The sequence below is a fragment of the Onychostruthus taczanowskii genome, unplaced genomic scaffold (genome assembly GCF_017590055.1).
Source record: "Onychostruthus taczanowskii isolate IOZ18803 unplaced genomic scaffold, ASM1759005v1 scaffold21, whole genome shotgun sequence".
Classification (NCBI taxonomy): domain Eukaryota; kingdom Metazoa; phylum Chordata; class Aves; order Passeriformes; family Passeridae; genus Onychostruthus; species Onychostruthus taczanowskii.
Genome location: NW_024499351.1, coordinates 11,158,053 through 11,181,223, shown reverse-complemented (window position 1 = coordinate 11,181,223; position 23,171 = coordinate 11,158,053). Strand labels below are relative to the sequence as shown.

The 23,171-nt window shown below is 46.4% G+C and overlaps 1 long non-coding RNA gene across 1 annotated transcript; it reads left to right on the top strand.

The window, feature by feature from the left end:
* The first annotated feature begins 20,588 nt into the window (after positions 1–20,588).
* On the top strand, positions 20,589–22,727 carry LOC121335827. The gene is made up of 3 exons (XR_005952650.1): positions 20,589–20,704; positions 22,205–22,293; positions 22,396–22,727. It is a non-coding gene; the product is annotated as an uncharacterized LOC121335827 (long non-coding RNA).
* Positions 22,728–23,171: the final 444 nt, after the last annotated feature.

Sequence of the window (23,171 nt, the reverse complement as noted above, 5' to 3'; positions counted from 1 at the left end):
TCTTTTACCTCTCTTTTTTGACTATGAGGGAGTGTGCCTAATAACCCTGAGAGTGAGGTGGCTCTGAGACCTGGTGTCCCACGTGTTAAACATTTCTTTCGTGTGAAGAGGAGCCCCTGGACATGTCTAAAACACTACAGTGTCACAGGAGTTCACCAGGAAAGGATGCAGGTCAGTGGTCCCTTTGAAGAGATGTGTGAATGGGCAGCATGACCCACACAGCTTTTCTGTGCAGGATGTGCTGTCAGTCCTGACTCCATCATTCCCTGCTCTGGCTTGCTTGGGTGGTTTGAGGGTGTGCAATGAGAACTGTCAGAGCAGTCTCTTAAGTTTCTGCTTTACTGGGTCACCTGAGCTTCTTTAATAAGGGTCTCCTAGTGATTCAAGGCTGAGACACCATGAACTGGCAGACAAGATTCTGAGGTTGCTGCAGGGTACTGCAGAGGATACTGTGACAAAGGGAAGCACAGCTTGCTCCCGCAATTACAGATTCGTGACTCATATAATAATTTAGGTTACAAGGCACTTCTAGAGGTCATCTGGTCCAAGCCTTTGCTCAAAGCATGGCAAATCTTTATGTTAGATCCACCTTCAGTGCTAGATCTAGTTGCTCAGGGCTTTGTCCAGTTGAAGATCTCCAGGGCTGGACATTACAAAATCTCTGGACAGCATGTTCCAGTGTTTGACCACCCTCATTGTGCAAAAATGTTTCCTAATATCTAATTATATTTTCTCTTGCTACAACTTGTTCTGTTGCTTCTTGTTCTTGTGCTGTACACCTTCAGGAAAGTCTCAATTTTTCTATATAATCTCTAATGAGGTATTTGAAGAGATAATGCCTGGAAACAGAAAGGCACTTTCAGCCTTTTTCAATGTGAAGAGGAGCCCAGAAGAAGCAGTATCAGAGTATCCAACCTTGAAATCTTTTCATGCTGCTCAGGAATGCACCTGCCACTGAGATCAGAACAAGCCAAATGATTATGTTACAAACCAGTAAAAATTATTCTCAGGAAACAAGTGTGATCTGATCTGTCCTGGAGGATTGAGTTACAGAGTTAACTCTTAGACAGTCCAAGGTCTTTTCCTGGTCTGTGCATAAGAGAAGGCAAGGTAGAGAGGAAAGGCAGCTCTGGGGAAGTCAGTGATACAGTAGGTGATAAAGAAAAAGATCAGAAATCAGTATATTTTAAACACTACTCTTCTGAACAGGTACTCCTGTGCTGGATGTGCAGCCTACCCATGCTTTTTGGGGGTGCCACCATACACAAGCTGAATGGTTTCTCTCCTGCAGGGCAAAACAGCCTTTTTTGCCCAGCAATGACTGAATATTTTATGTTGCTGTTTACCCAGTGGTTCGGAAGATTCCCAGTGTAGCTCTGAAAAAGCTGAAAGAGGGGGCCAAAGTGTCTTGTCACATCTGGGAGCTTGTTTGAGCAACATAGGAGGGGACAAGTTTGTCAAAGCTAGAAAGAATATTGTGTGGTAGTATGTGCCTTTTCTTAGTGGTGACTTTCCTCCAGCCATAACAGTCTCACAAGGAATCAGCAGTGAAGGAGGTAGCCCAAGAGGGACTGTGAGCCTTCCAAGCAGCCCAGATGATCTGTGTTATGTAGTTAAGCACTGGAATTGCATCGAGAGGACTCACATCTTGACTGCTGTAAATCAGCACAGCCTCTCTGGAGGCTCTGGAACTGTGCTGGTTTATCCTAACTGAGAAAGGGGCCCACGATATCCAGGCTCAGACTGGATGATGTAGGTTTATCATCTGTACATGCAAGAGGTATCCTGGGACTCTAGGGCAATATGGATTACACTAAGGAATTTCTAGCTGGTGAGTGGAGGAGCCCATCAAAATGAAATACAAGTCCTGCATGTCCTGCCTAAAATTCAGTAGTGCTGTGGCTGGACACTGCTGTGCTCACTGCCCTGGGAGAGCAGTAGCTGCCTGAGCTCTGGCTAGGCTAGGGAGCCAAGCAATATCACCTAATGGGAAGAAAAAGCATCCTCTTTCTTGGGAGGCTTTTCTCACAGGATTGTGGTCTATCTGTTATGAGGAAGAAAAACTACTATGGGAAAATAAAAATAGTGTCCGAAAAATCTTGAATTCAGCTCACTGTTTTTCCAGCTCACAAAATAAGGGGCTCAGAAACCCCTGGCTTTACCTTGTAGTCAATGAAGAGAGATGAACATCCAGAGAAATACTCAGGTTAACTAAAGTCTGTCTTGCTTTTTGTAGAGGTGTGTGTTTGTCTCTGTGACCACTGGGAGGGCAGAAGGTGCTTACTAGAACTCTGTATCCCAGGCATAGTATTCCAATAAAATCCCATGGGAGGAGCACTCCCTAGTAGAGGTCAGCTGGCATGGCAATGCCTGAGTTTTGCAGGAAGGCCAGAACTCCAGCCTCCATGTCAGAGTGAAGGAGACCAGACAGTAATGAAAAGATCATGACTGTAAAATTAGCATGGAGTGGATGCTCCTGACATAGTGTGTAGGAATGTTGGCAAAATCTCAAGGAAAAATTAGAATGGAAAGAAAAGTAGAGAAAAGGACCCTGAGAATAAGCAGCAGACTAGAGCAGAGTACTGGTAAACGTTTGGACTAGAACAATGGCTGGAACATGGGTGGACTTTAGAAGGATTTAGGCCAAGTTCTGACTTGAAAACAAAATTCATGTTTGGATTCGACCCTGCTGATTGTCATGTGTGCTGCTGAGTTTACAGGTTTCCTCACTGAGGAAGGAACATGTAGGGATGAGAGCAGTGGGGTCAGGGGTGTCTTTGCACTTCTGGCTTGGCAGATTTTCCTCTCTGTGGACTTTTTTCAGCCTCTGGGAAAGTCCATTGTTGCTACAGCCTCATTTACTGTAGTTTTCCTCCTAATTCTCATTCTTGCTCAGAAAGGTGCAAAATTTGCAGTCAATCAGAGGGACTTTGACAGTGGAGTTTGTGAAAGATAATTAAAGCCTGGAATCGCCTACATGTTTATTTTTATTTTTTCGAAATATGCTGGAATGAGTCCAGATTGTATATCAGGAATGGTTTCTATTACTTTTCTTCACTTTATGGCACCAGGTGGTTTCCCCCCCCCCCCCCCCCCCTCAGATTCTTCCATTTGCTGAGAAATATATTAGGAGAGATAATTCCTTTCCATGCCATTTTCTCTTTCAGGGTTGCCAGAGCATAAACATTATTGATATCAATCCTTCTGCTCCTTATTCCAGCTACCTTTAAAAAATGTTATTTTATTAGAACACCTTTGCATTAAATAGCAATGTTCAAAGCCAGTTCTCAGGTGCTGTAAATGCACTCCTGCTTTGGGGCAGTCAGCAGGTTCAGCAGCACTTTGGCAAGCAACAGCATTTGATGGGAAGCTCTTGATGCTCACACCAAGCTCTCCTGCACAGCTGTGGTGCAAAAGCCTGGCACAGATGCACTGCAGTAGCATGTGGCAAGCCACAGCACTTGACACCAGCAGAGTGGCCCGGGGCTTTACACTGTAAGTGCGAGCCCACCCCTAGAGAAAAGTGGCAGGGTGAAACAGAGACTGGTCAGGGCAGAGGAGTTCAGTGGTCATGGTGGTAAGGTGAACTCAGGGGAGGGGAGACTCCCCTGGAACGAGGTGAAGACTTATGGAATACTTAAAGGGAGGTAAGAGAACACGTGACAGTCCGATATGGCAGCTATACAACAAAAATGATAAACTGGGAGGGACCAGACTGACAAACAGGTCAGAAGGTATGGGAGATCCTACAATGGTTTCAAGGAGAAGGGATGTCTTGGTCAAAGTGAAAGAGAAGAAAAGACATGAAAAGAAGTGAAAGAAGAAGAAAAAGGAGGATGAAAGAAAGATTTTGTTCAGCGTTGCAAAGGCCTGGGGCAGATCTACTGGGAGAGAAGAGCGAGATGCATACAAGTAAGAAGGAAAGGAAAAGCGAACAAGAGATTGATGAATATCACCTGTTGTCCACAGTGCAGTCATAGTTAAGGCTGCAGTGAACCATGGGTGCATCCAGGCTAGCATTAAATTGCTGGTTACTGCTGTGTAAGTAGTACCACACTATTATTCACGGTGTGGCTGTGGCAGCAAGGGGTGCCAGCAGTCCTGGAGACAGCCCAATTAGCTTTATAAGCTGAAGAAATCATTTTGGGAAGAGAACCAGAGCTGCTCAGGGAGGCAGCAAGAGAACACAACCACAGCAGAGATTTTATTCTGCTTAGAGTGGATGAAATGCAGGTCTTCATTTCCCTCTTTTGTCTTCCATGGGCCGTGTCCCCTCTAACTGGCAGCTACTCTTTCCCAGTGCAGGATCAGTATCTGCACTACCAGTATCCACCTGGGGAACTATTGCCTTCAAGGGCTCTCAGGGGTCCATGAATGACAACTCTTTCCCTACAGTGACCAGAGGCTTCAGCACTTGTGGAGCAAAGGGGTTGGAATACCTTCTTACTCCTCAATGAAAATGAAATGTAAGAGCCCTCCATCCCCTCCCTACAAGCAAAGTCCTGGTAATAACCCAGGATGAAGGGATGGGGGGGGGGGGGGGAAAGGGGGGGGGGGGGGGGGGCTATAAGGCAGGGGAGAAACATATCTTTGTGTCTGCTTGCAACTTTGTAAGAGGCAATGTTACCATGGCAATGGGTGGTCTTTACTGAGAAGGGGAGCTACAGTCTTAGTGTGAGGAGAAGGGGGGAGCGATGCTAAAGGGAGGCAGCCCAAAAGTCTCATGGTAAGGGAGAGAAGGGACTATAGTGCAGGGCAGGGAGGTGGTGCTCAGAAAACCACCTTTGGCAAAGTGGCTGTGACAGCAAGCCTGACATCTGGCATGGCTGCCACACAATGCGGGCTCTCTATTGAGCTGCTACAAGATGGGCACCTTTAGACTGAGCCCGCATATTGCCACTGAGGTCATCACCCCTGTCAAAAGAGGAGGCACTGCAATTAGCCCCCGAGGCCTCCTGCTTGACTGGAAGCCCACACCTGGATGTACCCATTCTGCTCTCCCCTGTCCCCACCCCTCTAAGCCTTTTGGTGTTTCAGCAGAAGCCCTGCTGGCAGCCCAAGAAGACCACACTGCGTGGCCACCAGACACTGGTCAGCTGGCAGTGCGGGCCCGCTGCCTGGTTCGGGGCCAGAGAGGTTCTCCAGCCCCACAGAGAACTACCACTGACAACCCAGCATGGGAAAGGTCTCCTCCCCATTTCTCACACGATGCGGATGAGAGAGGAGTTTCCTCGGTCTCCTGTTTTTTGCAAGGGGAGGGGCTGAGTAGCCTGTGCGTGCCTGAAACAGTCAGACGATTGTGCGGGAGGTGGGGAGGAGAGGGAACAAAGAGCCGGGGCTGACAGCGCGGCACCACCAACCATGGCAGAGCAACACTCAGCCTTCTCCCCACCGCTGCCCCTGCAGCCTGGGGCGGGCCATGTCCCTTCCACTCCAGGCCACCGCTTGCCCCAGCCCCGCTGCCCTCGGCAGCTGTGCGGCCCCGCAGGCTGGGCAGCCGCGGGCAGGGTTACACAGAGCGCCGGGGCCCCCAGCTCTGACCCAGGCCGCGGAGGGCGCGGTGCCCTTCCCGAGGGCGGCGCTGAGCCCAGCCCGGCCGCGGCCCTGCTCCAGGCCGGGGTGGGGGCCGTGCCCGCGGCCCGCACGGAGCCCCCGCAGCCGGCAGGTGGCAGGGCAGCCCCGCGCCTCGTCCCGGCCCGCCCGGCCCGGCCCGGCCCGGCCGCCCCGCCCAGCCCGCTGCGGAGCTTCCCGGGCGGGGAAAAGCCTTTGTGTTCCCCACCCCGGCAAAGCAGAGCGCCTGGCCCCGGCAGTCAGGGCGGCGGCGATGTGGGGGCTGCGCGCTCCCGGGGGACGACGGTTTCCCACGGGAGAGCGGGGCTGCGGCTGCTGCTCGGCCCTATCCGCAGCTGCCGTAGGGTGTGATGGGCGTTTTTATTATTATTATTAATGGCAACTCGTTCGCGCTGAGGTTATATTACAGCCCCATTGTGCGAGGCTCCGCACAAGGCGGTCAGAGACAGTCTGTACCCAAGAACAAGCAGTCAGAACAGAGAAAGGCAGCAGAGAGGGCGGGCAGGAAGAAACGCCACTCAGGGAGGGAAAGCGTTTTTACCCTGGTTCCTCCAACAGGCCAGGGGCAGAAAATGGGGTTTGAAGGCTGCCACGGGCCCTCTCATCCTTTGAACCTCACAGTTCTCCTGTGCAAGTGGAATAAATAACCTGTGGCTGGCCGGTTTTTGGTGGTTCAGCATTTGTAAGTGCTGACCGCTTACCCCTTGGTTAAAGCTAAACCCGCCTTCTCTTTCCCTTGCTGTTTAACACAGGTACGGGCAGCTGGGAGCCCATGCCAGCGTGCTGGGTGCTGGGAAGGTAATTATTAATCCCGGGGGCTGCTGGCCGGCCCTGCTCCCTGCCCTGCTGGGGACCAAGGGATCGCTGCCCACCTGCCTGGCGGGGCTCGCCCTGCCGAGGCCCGGCTCCGCTCCGGCCAGCCCCACAGGCAGCGAGCGGCTCACGAGGTTGCCTGCCAGGGGGGGAGCAGGACCGCTCCAAGCAGCTGAACTTTTCACTCCAGTTTTCAGACAGATTTCCAGAGATGCTTGAGAGAGGGGAGGGAATAGGAAGCAAGATTTGTAGGGCGACCAGCCTGGTCTTTTTCAATTCAGCTGCAGAGTTAGTTAACAAAGTTGCAGGTTCTCAGCCTCTTTTTCTCTTTCTTGCCAGCTCTTTTTTTTTTTTTTTCCCAACGTTTTTTTTTTTTTTTTTTTTTTTTTTTTTTTTCCTTCCTCAGTATAAATACCCTGGGGCGGTTTCTTTTCTTTTTGGTATGAATGTGATGATCTTTCAGGGCTGTGATTGGCTCCGCGGCTTGTCATCGGGGACACACCTCCTGGCGTGGGGCCACCGCCTCCCCCTCTTGTGAAAGCTTCTCCTTGTAACAAGTGAGCGTAATTACATCAGTTACTCACTAGAGCACAGACCTGCTTTAAATTTTGGCCTCTTGGAGCCAGCGAGAAGCTGAAGGACTAGAAAATGCAGTTTCAAAGGCCTGTAACACTATGGATCATACAAGTCACGCTGTGCTCTTCCCTCCCATGAATTAAGGCTCCCAGCCACACGTGAGGAAGAATGAATACCAGTACTAGTCGTGGAAATGCCTACCTGTTCGGAGAACAGAGCTGCATGCACGTGAGAATGATTTCCGCTTTGCCAAAGCCTCGCCCACTAAAAAAGATACACATCAGGTCCCTTTTGAATTGAGCTTTGGTGTAAATTAATCAGAAAATGCCACACTTTCGGGGGCCCCAAAAGGGAAGAGAACTCATGGTCAGAGCTGCATGGGCTGTGGGTGATCCCTTAAAAAGAGCAGAGCCAACCAAACAAAGGCATCTGTGTGCCAAAAGAAAATGCATTTCACCCAGCAGCAAGATCCTACAAGACAGGGCCAGACTTGGTGGGGGAAGGAAGTGACCCTAAAGAGCAGCATTCCTATCCAGGTGGATTTTGCAGGAGGAGGCTGATGCATTTCTGACAGATCAGGAGAGAAGTGTACAGCGCTCTTGTGAGCATGTTCCAGAAAGGGCTGTGGTGGGAGCATCCTCGCTGTGTTCCAGGGGCCCAGATCTCTGTATGGGTAAGTAGGTGTAGCATGAAAGAAGCCAGTGCTCTCGCAGCCAAAAACCTATTCCATGCTGGCGTGGCAGAGGCTGGCTGATAAGGAGAAAAGTTTCTGCATAGGAAAAAAAGGAAGCAGTGCTCTAAGTGAAGGAGAGGGCTCACATCTTATCCCCCTTTGTCCTGTAAGGATGTGACCCTGACACGTGGCACAGATGCTGCTGCAGCTTAGTGAGTTGGAAGGATGCAGATGAGGTGTAGGAGAATGTAAACCATCCATCTGGCTGGGAGGGTCAAATCCTCAGGTACAGATGTTTGCAGGGTGTCAGAATTGCTCTTCTGACATGGGACAGACCCAGGCCTTTTCAAATGTATCTTGCAAAAATTATGCAAGGAGAGACATTTACACCCTTGTCCCCTCCAGCTATTCTCTAGCATACAGGTGTTTGCTCAGAGCAGAACCAGCCCTGCTTCTGGAACAGGCAGAGCAAAACTTGAACTGACTCTCACATTGTTTGTCCAGCGGACTGAATATGATTTTAGCCTTTTATCCCTGTCTGTCTCTTTCAACTCTCTGTGCTAAATGAAAATAAAAATAACCTTCTGCATTCTATCCTGCATTAGAGAAACTTCTTCCTGAAAATGTCATGAAAACTGATGTGCCCCTATGAAAATGTGGATTTTGATGATTCAGCATTTTCCCATGGAACATAAAGCTCCTTTGTTCTTCTGACCAGCTCCCAGCAAATGGCTCAAAGGCATGTGTTTCATGTTTCCTCCCAGGAACCTGTTCCTGAAGCTGCTGAGAAGCTTCCTAGGTCATGGCCCACTCAGTAGGTGTCATTGGATCAGACAGTCTAAAAACTAGCAAAGAGCTCCTCTTTGTTCTTACAGACCTGGAAACATGAAAAATAGTATTTCTGTTTTCTGTGGTGTCAGGTGTTCTCTGATCGTATGAGCTTCATTGGGACCTGGGTGCTGCCTGATTTTGGGAAGAGCTCTCAGTACAAGTAACTCTGCCCCATTACTGAGCCAAAGCTGTGGAAAGGAAGGAGCAATGTACCACAGGAGCCAAAGAGGAAAGGGACAGCAGGCTTCCACTTCTGAAGCATAAATATTGAGATTTGGGCTCCTGGAACAGAAAATACCCATACTGAGATGTGAGAGCTGCAGGGTGCCTAACATCTTTGCTAGAGATGCCTATCTACACCAAGGACCAGGGAACTGGGACACAGAGGACAGTGTTTAAGATAGGAAGCTGTATTTCTGGCACAGGAGGAGCAGGGAGAACAGAAGGAGATTGGTGCTGGGACAGATGTGTCAGCAGGCCACAGGCACTTCCATGTACCCAGATGTCATATCCGACTTGGCACTGACCTCCAGCCCAGAGTGAGAATGCCGTGATCTCAAAGGACATTTGATCATTTCCCTTGCCTGTATGCAACTGCCAAGCCACCTTTCTTTTCAGGTGGATCAAGATTTTATCCTTACTGCTATTACAATGCCTAACATCTCCTTCAAGAAAACATTGTGTTGAAATTCCTTACATAGAGACTGACATGCAGAGATGGCAGGAACAAAATAATAATGCTAGCCATAATAATAAATAACAGCCCCATTTGCTTTAATCCACAGCTCACAAAACAACGGCCCAGTCCAAATTCTCATCTGCTGTGGAGATAAAGGGTGTGATTTACTCTGTCAGCTGTGGAGAACAGACACACCACAAGAGAGTTATCTCTGGCCATAAACAAACTGGAGTGGCTTTGCCTTTTAACAGGCTCCCTTCTCCTCTCCTGTGGAGTGCTACTTTCTGCCTTATGTAACCCTCTGGGCAACTCCACTGACCTATTTTGTTTTAATAAACTTGAGCAGTTTGAGCTATGGGCCCTTCACTTTTCTGATGCCGTTGCCACTTCACAGGGCTCCCTTTCTTGCCCTGCTCTGCAAGGTTCCGTAGGTAATATCTTGGGAGGAGCTAAATAAACAGCTTCCAAGTTCCGACACAACCCACGTGTCAAACTTCTTTTTGAATGTTAGCCTTGGAGGTGAGAAGGAAAGACTGAGTTGACTAGGAGAATGCATAACCTTTCAGAAACAGTTTTTTACCTTCCTTATCACCCCTTTAAGGTCATAAAGATTATGCCAAAGAAGCTATTAAGTTTTCCAGGATTGCAAAATATTTTATCAATGGTAGAGATGAAGCATGCTGTTCCACTTTTCAATTTTTTCTTTATATTTCCTTTTATGTTTGTGGATTTGATCTTAATCTTCTCTCCGTACCTTTCTGTTTCCGTCCTGATTGGAGGCATGGTTAATTGTTTCTTGTAGCCAGAAGCCTGAACTGAATTGCAAACAGAAGACCTCTCAGGCATTAAGAAAAAGAAAAAAAAAAAAAAAAAAGAGAGTGAACCTGGAAACTAAAAACATGAGCACCATGATTCCTTAACAGACTGAGCTTCAGATTTTCTCTCTGTCATGGCTCCTGAGAGGTATATAAAATTTCTGAACAGCAATGACTGACAGCAGTGTTCCAGCAGTGACAGCAAACTGCCTTCTCAACTCAAGTTAATTTAGGAGCTAGATATATTTTTCCACCTAAAATCATCTGTGAAAACTTGACACTAGAATATCTCTTGCAGTTAAATAGTGGAATCTGGGCTGAAAGGGCTGCACACTGTTCTCCACCAGGTTACCCTAGGAATGAAATAGGAATCAAATGCCGTATGATGCCGTCTGAGATTCCGTTCCTCACACACCACAGTGAGGAGCAGATTAGTGTCCTGCTCATAATGCATCCCCTCCAAATCCCTCACTGGAGAAGGATATCCAGAGCTTTGGAGAAATACTGAAAAGAGGCTCATGAGAGGCCCAATTCTTCCCACTGAACTGGAAAATGTTACGAGTGGATTGCAAAGCTCTACTGAATATCGAGTTAATCCAAGATTTACGTGCCATAAGCCTCCAGAAATTGGGCTGTGGTGGGTTTTAGTCAAAGCAGTGTTAGCTAACCTTTTAAGAAACCCTGTTTTTCCTCCCTGTGCAGCCTTTCTGCTAGGCCTTGTTTTCCTGAAGGAACAGGTCCTCAGCTGGCATAATGCAGACTCATCTCACTGAAGGCAGTGAAGCTGGAGGTTAGGAGCATCTGACCCTGAAACAATTCCTCTTAATAGTGATATGTTTGGTGCCACCAGGCAAGATGACAGACTGAGTGCTGGTGATGGAAGAGTAGCAGACAGACTACTGGCTCAAAGACTGTCCATTTGTCCATTTGTCTCCCATGGCGTTTAGTACAAAGAGAGGCAGAAGCAGGAAGATGAGACACTTCAGTGAAGTTGGCATGAAGAAGAAGAGGCAAAGTCTTGCTCAAGCTGAGTTAATAAATCACAAACAGATACTGCTTGGCTGAAAGATTCTGAAAGAAGACAGTAGCCAATTAATTAATGCCAACTGCATAAAACAGAAGAGTATTACGACCTTTTAGGACAGCATATGTCAGCCTTTTTCACAGTGTCCCGCATGGAGTGGCTGCCCCTTTCCCACATAATTAGACTATTTTCCTAGGGTGGTCAGAGAGGCCAGGGGTGGAGGATCTTCAAGGTGGTGTTTCAGGTGCCTTTCCAATCCAAGCAGGCATATCAGCATCAGTTTTATGCTCTGTTCATGCTGTCTAGGGTCTTCCTCCAGTCTCACAAGCGATATAGAAAGACTTCCTTTGTGATTGTAACAGGAAAAACAGGCTGGATGGAAGACGATAAAAAAGCAAGTGGACATGACTGCTCTGACAGCTCTGTCCAGCTCTGTCTGGGGGATACTTGTAATTCCCAGGTGGAAACTTTGTCTCTGGGTCAGTGATTTGTAGTGCTGAAACCACCCACAGACTCCTGGCGGCAGCTTAAGGTAGACTGGTTGCTGTGTAGGAAATGCAAGTTCCATCCTTTCTTAGCATCCATTGCAGATGACTTATGACAACAATGGCAGACTTTTAATAATTTTAAGAATTATTAGTTCAATATATTTTCTTTCTTTTTAGATTGAGATATTTAAATGTGGAACAATGGCCATCTGTATTTGGATGCTTAGTGTGTTTGATAAAAAGTATCTCTTTGTCTTGATTATTTGTTTAAATATCAGGTTACACCTGCTTCCTGCCAAAACATTTTAGAGATGTGAACCAAAACATTGCCTAAGCACCTGGAACCAAAGCTTGATAAGTGATAAATCCACTTTTGAGACCAATTGCTCTTCCATGAGTAGACCATGACTATTTATTCTGTTTCAGTTTACTCAACAACTTAAATTCAGTGACTTGCTTATTCAAACTTTAGAAACTTAATGAAGTTTGAAAAAAAATGGGCCAGCTTGTTTTTCTCCTCTGACCTATGAGGAAAATGAGGATGAGCAAAAAAGTTTCAGCAGATCTACGGAATGGGGGTATATGGTATACTGAAACAACCTGTTTGACCCATTAGCTACTGATACAACTTCTTTTATTTAATATTAATTTTTATTTTATATTTTGCAATTAAAGTAGTTTATATAAATAATAAGCAGTTTAATATAAATGTTTTTAGAGATTTTTTTTAATTCAAATTCATTCCAATTGCAGCCTGATATGAATCGATTCTAAAGATAAACAGTCATCCTATAACAAATTAAAAATACATAATTCACTATTTCCTAGCATGGAAAATTGTAATAGTCAAGATTTAATAAAAACATGTAAAGCTGTAAATAAATATGTGCAGATAAAATTGTCTGTTGGTAACAGTAATTAAGTAGATAGACTGTATGTGGTTTTAAGTCAACAGAGTCTTTCTGGTTACAGCCTGATGGCTATGAACCTTTCTTTATGGAAAATAATTAAAAGGATATCTGGAAAAGAAGGTTTTATTTAATATTTAAAAAAAGCTCTCCTGCTTACTAATTTGAATGGGTGATTTAATCTGTTCACTGAAGCTCATATTTATCAGTTTTAGTCCAGTTTCCTTGTAGTTACTGAATGGGTGGGGTTTTATGCACCCACTGTTTCAATTTCAGGCTGTTCTCTGTGAAGTTGAAGCCAAGCCTCCCTGAACGCCATCAGATTTTTCCCATAAGTTTTCCAGGAGTCTGGGACCAGCTTTCAGTGGTCTGGATCTGTGACTATTCAGTTGCTAAAAATCAACCCCTTGTGCAATTCCTCACGATAGCTTCTGTCGCTGCCTGATGTGTTCCACTAACAGCAGAGGAGCAAAGAAAAGAGATGCTCTGATGATGACTCGTGCTAACAGTTTGTATTGTCCCTGCCTATGCTGCACCTCTATTTCAACCTCCTGCCTGTTTACCAGATCTTTCCCATCTCAAAAGTGACTTTAGACTGTCGTCAAAGCCTTTGTCAGTACCTGTGATGAGGCAAAAAGCAACAGCCATGAAGCAGGTCAACCCAACCAGAAATCATGGTTTGAAAAGCAAAGGCAGAGTGAGCATATCTAGTCCAAGGCTGGAGGATAGCATTGTGAAACTGTGAAAACAGTGGAATAATTTCATTGAAGAATAAGAAGAAACAAATAAGGTAATTTATTGCAATACAAGTAGAAGCATCAGTCAGTTGCTAGGAGCTTTTATTCTGCTCCTCCTTCCTTCATTTCTGTCCCATCCCATCCACTCCCATCCCATCCTTTTTTTCTGGGTACCACAGGAACTTAAAACTCCTCTTCCTGCCTCCAGAGCCCAGCACAGAGCTGTGCTGTGCAGGGATTGTTGAAACATCTCTGTGCACAGCTGCAGAGTCTCTCTCCATATGTGAACTCTCTCAGCCCCCAGTGTGCATGACACAGCACTGTGCCACCCAGGGATCTGCTGGGTGTAAGGCACGAGGTGAGCGGTAGCGTCAGACTCATGAGGCAAAAGCCGGCAGTGTATCATATCCGTTCTCAGCTGCTTCCGTGTGCAGGCAGTTCCCCTGGTGCAAGGTACACACTGCATAATTGCATCTCCTACCTATCTGCTGATCAGCCCATCCGTGTCGTGAATCAGCTCCTCCATGAGGGAGAGGCCTCTGGAGGGACATGTGTGAGCTATTTAATGCATTTATTGCTGTGTGTTTAGTCTGTTTGTTAAACTTTTAATGGCAGAGTTCATGTTCACTTCATCGGGGAAAGCACCGTCCTATGTCCCTGGCAAACACGCGCTACCAAATGTCCACCTGGGATCCAAAATGACCCATACCTGTCATCCCTGAACCAGCTTCTGTTTTTCAGCCCTCCCCGCCAGTTTGCAGTTCTTGAGCTCCTTCCTCTGACTATAGATGCCTATCAGCATAACTGGAATTCATGGCATGACCTTTGATTCCTTCTGTCCTCATGCCAGACTCCAGCAAGGCTCTGTTATCAGATACTAAAGTCTATTACAACATGAAGTGCATGCACAAATTTACCCAGGCGGGTACCCTGGCATCCTTGCCTGATAGTTCCACCTTCGCAGGGGAGCACAGGCATCTCTCAGCCTCCTTAGGGCCGCCAGAGCCTCTCTTTACATGAGAAAAGTATGTTGGCATGAAAGGTAAATGATTACACATGCTTCTGCTATTTTCTCTTTCTGAGGGTAAGTGCTTGTTCGCATGCCATGATGTCATCTTTGACACCACACACTGGTGATGTGTCAGGCAAAGATGGTGTTCTCATCCGTTCTCAGCCTGAATCTGCTGGGAGCCTTCAGCCTGGGGGCCCAAAGAACTGTCCTCATTATCCTCCTTCTAACTCAAGGCAGCAGCATTTTCCCCGGTGGAGGCACAGATGAGGTATATGACTTGCTCATCATCACCCTCTGAAGGCCATGGCAAAGATGGGGACAGAAGTCAGGCCTCTAGAGTAGCGGTGTTATTGTTCTGCTGTGCCGCAGGTGGTTTCATGACACACACAAGTTCTTCCTGTCACATACAAGTTTTTGCATGACACATACAAGCAATCCTGTCTCCCATGCAGACACCACAGTCATCATCAGGGCTGCTGCCTGAGCCCTTTTACACCTCAGGGTGTGACCCTTCTTGGCTTGACCTGTAGAAGAGTTCCAAAATTGGCAGTATGGGGAGGTGAGGGGTTGGTTGACCTCCTGTCCTGGGTGGATTGTTAAAATTTGTGTCCCATTCCAGGCCCAGTCTCTGCAGAACGTCCCTGCACAGTCGGTAACCAGAACAAATCTGGCAGAGACAGCAAGACTCCCATAGCACACTGTGGTTGTGTGTATATAGCAAGATGTCTCTTCACCAGTAATTGATGGGACACAGAGACTGCTCCCAGTCTGAGTACTTCCTGAGATGCCTCCTAGGACCACCTGAGCCACAAAATTAATTCTCATTTCCTCCGACACCCTTGCTCAGTGCTCCTGGTTGGTTCCTCTTGCTGCATCCCCCTTGCGTGAGGGCCGAGCTCACCATCAGCCATCTTGGCCTGCCATCATTTCACTCATTGCTCTGAGTGAAAACTGTCCCATCTGGTTGTTCTGGATATACCATGCAAAATCTCCCTGCCTTTGCCCGGTCTCGCACATGCTGTCTTGGGACATGTATTTTGGATTTGGGCACTCTAGCTGCAGGCAAACTCTGTTCTCCTTCGGTAGCATGCCGGGTTTGTCAGAGGGTATTAGGAAATGTTCTGTGGTGGGTGGAAGCATGTAGTGCATCTGAGGTGGATGCTGTGGCTGTAGCATGCAGCTCTGACCTGGCTCATGCAGCTTCTCCTGCCTGGGGAACCCTCTGTGCTGCTTGCAGCAGTGCTGCTGCGACTCACCCACACTGGCCCAGCAACTATCATGCCAGCTGCCAAACTGGAGTGTCTCAGCTGACCCAAGGGAATTTTAATTGAACCACCTTTGCCCACTGTGAGCAGGTGCCAGTTAGTCAAGCCTTGGTGATGTTAGCTGGCACCAGGGAATGCAGTGTATTCACATGCATGCTCTTCGTGGGACTGCAGGAATGCTTCCTGATAAATGACTATGCCTTTGCAATCCTTAAATGTAGGAAGTGCCTTTTTTGTGCATAACACACCATTGAAGTTATCCTGGAAGCTGCTTCTCCCTTGCCCCAATGTCTCTCAGCTCATCACACAGCAGAAGTTTTGCATGTGGGACAAATGGGATGTGGCCAACAGCAGGCTTAGCAAATCGAGCTTTGGGGAGGCAAGTTTTGATGCCAGGTCCACAGACGCAGGGAGCTTGTTAAATCTCCTCCCAGACAGACTCCAGACAGTGTGGCATGGGGCAAGAGACAGTTTGGTATTAGTCAGATTTTAGGCATCTTTGAGCAGTGCAGATTAAAACCAAACACCTAGAAGGAATGAGTCTTCAGTTCTTCCATGATGTGCTTTGGCCCTGGAACAGGCAGGCAGCTGCATTTGGAGCTAGCTTCAACTTGAGGTCTCCAAACACAGTCCTGCAAAAAGTACATCAAACAATGCTCTGCAGCAGCACAATGAGCTTGCTGTTGTTCTCACTCTGGTGGTGTGTGCTGTTCTCACACGCAGCTTCACACTCCCTGGTTATACATTAGCAACAACACATTCTTTAGCTGAAGTTTGAGTTGGACATAGATTGAAGTCTGATACTACAAAGTACAGTTGGGGAGAAAGAAAACATCACTCAGGGTCAAATATTTTCTGGTCTGGGGTTAGTAGGCAGAACATGTGACAAAGCAGTAAGTGCTGTTATTGATGAGTATTTATTGGGTACCAGGAAAAGAGATACAGGAATAGGTAGAACAGGAAGCGGCTGCTTTGGTGTGGGCTGAGCAAAGGAGATAAACTGGGGGCTGAATAAGTGAGGTTCTTCACTATCAAATTCTATCCACACCCTTCAAATGTGTGCTGTACCCAGAAAGCCCCAGTCATTCAGAAAGCCTGTGCTTCTCTCGCATGGTCACCAGGGCCAATCCGTTGGGGTGTGTAGCACTCTTGACTGGAGACGGGGAAGCTGGGACATTGCCTACAATAACCAGCTGTTCATACCAGCCATTCCTGCTGCAAAAGAAGAGTGCCACAATTGCATGTTTGAAAGTTGGCCTTTTGTCCAGCCGCTCTCTTTTCCTGCATAATCCACCTGAGTGGTACACATTGCAGAGTATCATGCTGCTTGTCCAAACCTTCAGCACATGCCAGCTTTGGACAACCTCCCACAACTCCCATGTCATCTTTTACTCGTGACTTAGCCATTACATGCATCCTGATAAAAATAATGTGTTTAATTCAGCTGGACCTGGATTGAATCTCATGCCTGAAAAAACGATTCCCTATCCATGTGCAAAACCGTCTTATCTCTGAGGAAGGCAAGAAACTAAGAGTAATACCAATGCAAACATATCCCAAGATTAATGCAAATCCATCACCAAGAAACTTTGATTTTTAATAATTCAAAATTACATATGGGAAATGCAAGTTGGGAAGAGAGGAGGAGCCAAAATAGATTCAGGCAGAGAGCTATGTCTCTCTCACGAGCTGTGTTTGGTCATGACAGCTCAATCTAAATCTTACCATAGAAGGGGTGCAGGGTGAATGGTGGCAGGTCACTCTGTCTTCCTTATTACCTTGCAAAATCACAGTGCCAGTTTTACTAAAGCATAAGAGGACAGGTTGTTGAAGAGTATTAGCTGTTACCCTCCCTTCCCCTTTTGCTCTCACTTTCATGCTTTGTGGAGCAGCCATGCTGTGGTCTTAGGCCTGCTTGCAGCCTTCTTTTATAAGGATGCTTGTTCTGGGGAGGAAGGCAGAGGCAGAACTGGCCACTAAAAGGGTTTTGCTGACAGATCCCTTTGGATATTTACCAGAGGTATCTTTTTCTTTCATTTATTTGTTTCATAGAGCCTTTTTACTCTCCTGAATCAGTCGCATGTGGAAGGAAGGCCAGAAGGAGAGGCAGAGCTATACAGAAGGCTGTACCAGCCTCCTGAACCTTGCAGACTAGAAATGAGATATGGACTCCTTGGTCTCTGCCTTTTTGGTAGCATGTGGATCACAAGGGCCATGGCACTTTCAGCACACTGATTTGGCTTGCTGCCATCTCAGGGAGTGCTGCTCAAGAGACAGTAGCTGGTGAACTTTGTCCAAGAAGACTCGTGAACCTTCATCTGAGCCCCAGCCTGTTTAAGACAGTGAAGTTGAACTTGTCTCAGATGTAGCAGAAATTAAGAGGTTTGCTAAAGGTCATAGAAACAGTGCAACAGAAACAGGACCAAATGTAGGACCTTCACTGCAGGGAAAGACAATAGTTGGGCAATTAGTTCTAGGGAGGAGATGCCAAACATTGATACATAAATGTCCCTTGTGGGACATCCCCTTACAGAGTCTCTTGGCCAGCCCATGAAAGTTAGGGCAGGACAAGAACACGACTATTGTCTTATTTATCAAACCAGCTAGAAACTGCACAGGCTGAATCTTGTCCTGCCTTGCTCAGGTAGGTTGGTGAAAGTGTTGCTTGGGTGAAGTCAGTGTTTCAGCTACCAGAGTTTAATGTCTTGGCCTAGCACACTGGCAGGGAAAAGGATGCACATTTGGACAAACCTAATAATTGTGCTGTGGTGACAGTTCATTTAGATTGTTTTGTAGGTACAAGTGGTTCATGTTCAGGATTAGGCACAAGTCTTTCTGAAATCCACTACTTCCAAACCTTTAGTGCTAGCTCCTCTGTACAAAACTCAGCGTAAAATTACTCATCCACAGCAGCTGACATGCACAATTTTGCTGATGAAACAATAGGAGTTTTTCCCAGTGCTTCCATACAGTGGTTTTGTCAGTGGGAGGTATGATTTTAGGAACATTAACATGAATAAACAATGCCCTATGTCATCTGTACTTATTGGGCCTGCTTCCCTCCACATTTTTGACATGACCTTTGATAAGAAAGTGGCTTGCTGGAATGACCATAGATTGCTAGGAGCTCCTGTGAGACAAACCCTTATCAAAGGCTGAGCACAGCCGTGACCAGCATGGAGTGCCAGTCCAAATTTACCCAAGCTGCTATGTTGGCATGAGTCCCTAAATTCTCAGCTTCGTAGACTTTTATCTTCCCCTGTGAAATGAAGGCATCACAGACTCTTCTCTTAGCTGCCATTAGCCTGCTTGACACCACAGAAATATGCCCGAGTGTGAACACGCTCACCTTCCCAACCCATGCATCAAGCTCCCCTCCCCAAAATCCTCAGGGAAGATATGTTTAAAATATGTGTTTCCCAAGTGCAGCTCTGTTTACTTGTCAGTGATTGTTCAAGGAGGTGTTTTTGGCCTCTCCTCTCCCATTCTTCAGTTCTCAACCTAACAAGGACTGTATTCTTGTCACGGTGTTTGTCAGGCAAGGAAGGAGAAGCAGCAATGGCTTCCCAGTGCCAGCTGGCACTGTGCCATGTGATTGTTGTAAAATGGGAACGTAATAATCGTAATAATATGATTCTTGCTCAGTTTGAACCTCTCCTGAGACAGTCTTTTTATTTGAGGGGTGGAGCGAGAAGGATCTCTGTCTGACTCTGTTTTCTCAGTCTGCCGTTCCAGCTGCGTCTCTTTATCCTTCCAACCTTGCCTGTGGCAAACCAGGTGCCTTTGTAAAGGCTGCACCCTGATGTGCATTGCAGCTGCAGGGAGAAGGCTCCCGAAATGTTCTCTGAGCACCAGAGGGGCTTCTGAATGCCTGACCTGCTTTTCACAGCTCTCTGTGCTATCTGGTGTCTGTGCTGTGGACGGTTTTGTGTCTGCAAGAAGGCGCTGGAGCACTAGGCCAGTGCGTACGAGAGGAGAGTAGTGGCTCAGCCCCAAGTGCTCCCCTCTAGCTTTCCTGACTGTCTGGTAGTTAGGAAGTAGAAGGGAACTCAGTCATTAATAACCCTTGCAGTTTTTTGGCCTCAGTGCCGAGACTGTCCATGAGAGACCAATTATAATTGTGCTGCGGCCAGAAACTTCAGCTAAATGGCCAACATTCTGGGATTCTAAGAAATTCTGTGGAAGAATTTCTTTGTGGAGAGAGAGAGGATGAGAAAAAAGAGGATTTTCTTGGACACATGGTAGTCTGTGAGCAGGGCCAGGATTTCATACAAAGAAGCCGGCTGTGGCTGGCGCCCTGTGCAGAGAGCCAGCAGGAGCCTGCATGTCTCTTCAGGACTAATGGGTCCAGCTTTTCCCACTGGGCATGAATGTCCCCCTCCAGCCATCTCCATAGGACTCCACTGCCCTGCTCCTTCTACCACACACCTCTAGGGAATGGATCCCTTGGGAGAAACTGGGAAGAACCTGGACTGACGCCAAGACCCTGGATGGGGCAACTCCTTGCCTCTTTTTTTTGTTGTCTGAGTCATTGGGTCCCCAGGAGAGGGGAATCCTGTCCTGTCCTAGGCAAATCTGCACTGCATATTTGTACCCATTTAACCCATAACAGAAATTATTGCTTTTTATGGATGCATGGGTGTTCTCACCACTCCAAGATCTAAAATCTGCATTTCCAAAGAAAAAATGCTGACTAAAATGATTATCAAATATATTAAAATAATGTGAACAAGAAAAAAAAAAAGTAAATCTCTTTATCAAGGGATTTATCCCTGAGCACATGACAGGTTTGGAGAACAATCCAGGGAGGCAGTGTGTAAAAAAGGCTTTATGACAGCTGAAGGTTTTAAGTGTGTAACTGTTTTCCAGGAGTTAATCCCAGGTCCAGGAGCACTTTGCAGATGCACATTAGGAGTTTGTCTTCATTCAGGTCCCTGTGCAGAAGGCGAGCAGTCTTCTGACACAGTACATGTCACACTTATTTTTGCTGTGGAGTGATAGGTCAGGAGAAAATGTTCTGCATATTTAGTGAATCGGAGAAGGGGTAGGGGTGTGTTCTGTTCTCTGCCAGGACACTGCAGTACTGATAGCATTTCCTTACCCAGCAGTTGCATATATAAATGTGGAGGGTATGGCAGGTGTTTAAACTTCTTTTTTTTTACCTGTGGTTGGGCACTGGAGCAGGCTTTAGGGAAGTGGTCAAACACCAAGCCTGTCAGAATTCAAGAAGCATTTGGACAATGCTCTCAGGCACACAGTGTCACTTTGGAGACAGTCCTGTGCAGGGCAAGGAGTTGGATCCAATGATCCTTGTGAGTACATTCCAACTAAGCAAATCCTGTCATTCTGTGATTCTGTGTGATTCAGTGATGTATATACATACCATCAAAAGCTGGGAATGGCCTGAAGGCGCACATCTAGGCTTGTGCTGGCCATGTGAGTTTAGGATTGCTGTAATAACAGGAAAGGGCTGAAGCTTGTGCCATAAACCCTCCTGGGAAAGTGTGTATGGAGACGTGTCAGCTTTGGCCATTCTCTGAGGGGCCACAACTACCCCTTGTCATTTTTGACAAGGTACTTTTGACTCCTTGTCAGGAGATTAAGAATAGGAACTTACTAAGTGGTCCCAAAATGTCAGTGTTATTCCAGGCACAGGAGTAGCTGGAAAAGAAGTGTTGCTTTCCCTGTTGTTGGAAATGTCTCCTGTGCTAGCCATGCACCAGTCACAGGACTAAAACGCGAGGAGTGACCATTTTAAGGCTGGTGGGACCAGAAAAAGTTAAAAGCCAAGGTTTCAAATAAAAGGCATATGTCTTCAAACATACTCAGGACTCACTGAGAGACGTGCACCCTACACTGAGAAAATATTTTTTGAGAATCTGGCCATTTTGTCCACAGGTCATCACTAATAACATTTGCTGGGTAAGTAAGTAATTTTGCTGGGTGTGTTGCTGAATTATATGAATAGATCCCAGACAGAGAATCTCACCCCTATAGTAGCTCTATTAAAATAATAGTAGTGTTAAAAATGCTGTGTTGTTGGTCCTGGAGCAGGACAGTTCTTTGTAAAAGCAGCTCAGGATGTTTGTCAAGTCTGCTCCTCCTGCTTGCCTTTGCTTTTATCCTTCACTGTCTATATCTGGGAATCATCTTTCAGTGCCTATTGTTATGTGGGTTCCTATTCACTGAGAATGTGAAGGAGGACATTAAACCCCATAAACCTCTTGACAGGTGAAGAAAAAAAAAATTTCATACCCTATTAGAACAGGTGGCACTAATGAGAAAAGACTGGATTTCTGGAGCAACATGTGTTTATACTGGAGCAAAAGGCTGGAAATGGGTGTTGAGAGACACTCTAGAAGATTTATCAAAGCTGTTTCTTCTTCCTCTCCCTGACTGCTGCTTTGCTAAGTGTGAGTAGGCATTGGTATTCTTCCACACCTCTCCTTCAGTGTCTGGCTCAGGCATTTTTAACTAGATAAATCTAATCTCTACAAGCTTCATGCTCTTGGCCACAGTCCATGCTGGTGTCCACTCCTATGTGATGATGGCCTGGATTATTTGCAGTTGGCCAGAGTGGAGCTGTTCTTTCCAAGCCCCACAACACAGTACCAAAATCACATAGTCATGGCAACCCTGAGAACACAACTCAAACCCTAATCCCATTATAATGGCTCAATGTACTTTGCTCAAACTTTTAATAAAGTAACATGTACCTGAATAACTAGATTTCCTCCTCATGATCATGATCCTGCTCTTGGAGATGACTGGAGAACTATGATAACATAATCTGATTTGAATGGCCTCTGCAGGCACCACCTGGCAGCTATTGATATGAAGTTAGGAGAATGAAGATGAATGGTCCAGAGGAATATTAAGTTACATGGTTTCCTTCCCAAAGGTAATAGCCTGATGAGTAACAATGTTACTTTCCCCTTTTTTTTGCTGTCACCATCTCTGTTTCCAGGGATTTTTATTCAGTTACTTTCATTTTTCTATTCAGCACCTGTCTGGAGATGGATGGGCGCTTCATCTGTTTCTGGAAGCCACCACTGCTGAATGAGAATCAGCTGGTTGTGTTGGAATACAGAGGTAGTACCCAGAGGGAAGCCTGTGCTCTGCAGAGCCTGACTTCACAAGACACTGTGAGCAAGAGTGTCAAGAGACACTCTCTCTACACTCTGCCTTGTTCTGGATGTGCAACTGCTCCCCACCCCTAGCAGAGAGCTTCTGCACAGAGATAAAGAACTTTCTCCTAATAAGCAACATTTCTCATTCCACCCTCTGCAACTAAACATATGCTCAGCTTGACTAAGACTTCCCGCTCAATCCTGAAGCTTCACCTCTGCTCTCCTGAATTGTCTTTATTCATCGGCATCCCAAGGGCATTGCTGTGGTACTTATAGTCCACCTCTGCTTTAGGGGCAAGAACATTTTCTTTCTTCATGTCATCATGCAGGAATGCACAGCTTTGGGAAGTGACAAGTAGTAGTTTCCTTTGTGGTCTTTTAAGTATTTGGTATATTTTGATGGTGTTCTACTATTTTAGGTGAAATATTTACATCTCTGTGATACACAAAAGAATTTATTAACAAATGATGACTCACTACCCAAAATCTTTCACTGAATCTCAGTCTTTTCTCCAGAGGCAGTTTATGCCATTCTCTTCCCAGCATGTGAGACGTGGTGTTTCTTGCTCCTGTGAATGTTCTAGTGAACCATTATTTTCATTTGCAGCAGACAAATGGGGTTTTGAACACTAGCATTACTCTCCTTTAC